This window comes from Musa acuminata, chromosome BXJ2-10 (genome assembly GCF_036884655.1).
Source record: "Musa acuminata AAA Group cultivar baxijiao chromosome BXJ2-10, Cavendish_Baxijiao_AAA, whole genome shotgun sequence".
In the NCBI taxonomy this organism is placed as follows: domain Eukaryota; kingdom Viridiplantae; phylum Streptophyta; class Magnoliopsida; order Zingiberales; family Musaceae; genus Musa; species Musa acuminata.
Window position 1 is genome coordinate 4,832,903 of NC_088347.1, and position 3,689 is coordinate 4,836,591.

A 3,689-nucleotide genomic window follows, 5' to 3' on the forward strand; every position below is an offset into this window, starting at 1 on the left:
TTTTGACACGGGATCTCTATAAATAGGAGGGATTCACAGCCTCATAGGCTAGAGTCTTTGCTTGCCCTTCCTATTCTCCTCTCCCTCTCCACCTCAGAGTAGGCCTGGAGTTTTGAGGAGCGTCGTCGCAACCCTGCTGTGTGGATCACCGCTAGAGAGGAGGACGCTTGACCTCCTTCACCCTCTCCTAAGGATCTGCAAGGAAGCAGGGATATACGATCTCCCTAGGTAACACAATCTCTATACGCAGTTTTGTGTTTTTGCGGATTTTTGCGCACCAATCTTCGCACGACGATGAACATCTTTTTGGGAATCGGGGATTTTTGTTTTCTTGTTCTTCCGCTGCGCATATGATGTCGCCCCCTATGATTTCCCAACACTCTGGACAAATGAATGCCACTTGAGCGATGACTCAAGTGATGAGGACAATGATGAACAAAACAACCTTCCAAAGAACAGGAAGGATTTGGGACATAGAACATTTGAAGACCACTCGAGCATAAGCTCAAGTGATGGTGAACTTAAACTACAAATGAAACGAAAATTAAAAAGCAAAAAGAATCAAACTACTTGCTTTAAACGCAAGAAGAAGAACAAAAATTGGGATGAATCGAGCTCCTCCGAAGAAGAGAAAGTCAACAAAAGCAAGGCGGCAAACTACGCCTTAATAGCCTACAATGATGAGGTAATCGAAATCCCCCTAATTTACTTCGAAATTACATGATGCTTTTCATGATGCATTTTTCTTTTTCTTTAAATTTTCTTGAAAATTATATTTTTAATAATTTAATAATAAAAATGCAAAAATATGATCATGCTTGTAATCTTGAAAATGATAATGAAAATTGCATGTCTTATGTTAATGCAAGATAGAAATCTAATGATTTTACACCTAGTGAGATTAATCTTATTTATGTGCTTGAGAAGCAAGAATGTATATTTTGATGATTTTCATATTGCTTTTCAATGACGATACATGGCTTTTGTCTGGAAGGCTTGATATTTTTCATTGTCTTTGTTTATTAAAGATAATGTATGGTTTTGACATAAAAATAAAGATTTGAGCATGCTATTATAAAGTCAATCATAAATTAAAACTAAAGAAGTTTTAGGCATTTATAAGAATCATTCAAAATTATGTTCAATGAAACCTTGCTTAATGTTGCAATGAAAATATTAAAGTTATACTTGATGATTTCAGATTTGACAAATGCTACACTTTAAATATGAATCATTCTTCAATCAGATTAAATGCTTCAATCATTTTCTATCTCTAAGAATTCTCGATTTTGGTGAAATACAAGTGATAAATTCATTTATGATATCTTGTAAATCACTTGAATTATGAATGAGTTTTTCTTTTTATGATGTGTTAAAAGAATCACTTAAAAAGAAAATGTTTTTCCCATTTTATCGAGATTAATGATTTCATGATATTATGTGAATCTCGAAACTGATTTTGATGAAATAGTAATAACGTTATTCATGTTATGAATCTTAAAAATGATAATATGCTTCATGTGATAATATGGATACATGAAACACTTATGATATTCTGTGTATTCATAAAATATTTATCTCATCATCCAATAACTCTTCTTGATATTCCTTATGAGATGAAATGAAACAATGCATGAAATACAAACGAGGAGTTAATGATCATGCATAATAGGATGTAATGAATTCTAGATACCATCGTTTGAATATCTATGATCATGCTGCCAAAATGATATATCATGGATGCTTGAATATCATGTTTGATATGCTCATGATGATGATTGATTTTTCGGTATCATGCATAAATTTTTTGAAATGTAATGTTAATGAATTTGTGCATTGAAACTATAATGATGCACAAATAAGAATGATTACTTACCTTTGTCATGATTTAGAAATTGATGTAAAGGGTTTTTCCCTTGTTGACAATGACAAAGGGGGAGATAGCTAGCTTGTACAAGTCAAGAAGATGAAAAAACTTGATTGCTAGCTTGCCCATTTTAAGAAGCAAAGATTGCTAACTTGCTTATTTCAAGAAGAAAAATTGTCTTCTTGAACATCACTATCTTGAATATCTCAAGAAGCAAAACTTGCAATTTGCACATTGCAATAGGAAGCAAGAATCATGAGCTTACACAAGAAAGCTATCTTGCATTTGCTTTCAAAATTTTTGCTAGCTTATATATTGTGAAACTTGTATATCGTAAAAATTGCTAGCTTGTTGGTCTAAAGAGAAGCAAAAAGTTGCTATCTCAAAAGAAGCAAATGTGCTATCTTGCCTATCTCAAGAGGCAAAAATGCTAACTTGCACATCTAGCAAAACTTGACAAATTTGCATATATCAAGAAGCAAGAGTTGCTTTCTTGAATATCTCAAAATTGCTAGCTTGCGGGCCTTAAAATGTACAAATTTTTTTTTTGCTAGCTTGTATATGGTAAACCTGCTATCATACTATCATGATGATGAGTATGTCTTATCTTTATGATTGTATTTGAAAAACAATGGCAAAAATACGTCTTAATGATTGAACGTGTTAAAATTATTTTTCGAACCTTCTTGATTGAATGATCGAATCACTTGATTGGCATAATGATTTTACACAATTACATGTTGAATACAAAACTTCCATGATAACAAGCATGCTTTACCTTCATGATTCTAATATCTATAGCAAAACCTTGTTCGAATGGAAGAAAGACTCAAATTTCATTTTCGGATTCTCTTGAGTCTAACATATCAAGTTCACTCTCTTCCAAACTTAACAAGCATATGCCATATCAAGTTTAGTTCATATCATTGATTTTTGACATATGTAATTGACTAGCAAATACATCTCTCATACACACATCATGTGAAAAATATTTTTTGAGAAATGGATTTGATGAATATGGATGAAAGTGTTTTTACTTGCAAGGATTTATTTCACATACATAACAACAAGCACTTATGCTTAAAATTTGCTTATATCGTTCTCCATTTTGTTGATGACAAAGGGGGAGAAATATATGAATTGATGCTATGAACACTGATGCTAGGCTTGCATCATCAAGAGATATATGAATTGATATGATTGCCATATTTGCAATGCTTGCATCATTAAGAGATATATGAATTGATGCTATGATTGCCAAACTTGTATTATGCCATGTTTTCATCATGCGTTAAGATATCAAAAACTTGTATCATAATTTTACGCGTTGATATCTTACCATGTGATTAAATGCTACAATTGATAAACACTTGAAATGTTTGCGTTATGATATCAAAAGCTTACATCGTAATTTTTCATGTTGGTATTTGATATTAGCAAACTTGCATGATGATAAAACTTGACATTATGATTTTCATGCAATGAGTTGAACCAATATCACACACACTTGATTGTAGTACTTCTCCTTTTTGTTGATGACAAAGGGGGAGAAGTATGTTGATGACATGACATGTGATGCATAAGTTTATGCATATGTTCATGTTGACGTATTGCAAGTATTCATGATGAATATTGCAATGACTTGAATTCAGTTTGAATTCAAGGTTCTATCAATATGGCATATTGATAGGGGGAGTTTGTTTAAACTCCGGGAGTTAAGTTTAACTCCGTCATCAAGTGGTTGTCATCATCAAAAAGGGGGAGATTGTTGAATCTTATATTTTGATGATGAAACTACTTGATATATGTTTATGATTTAATC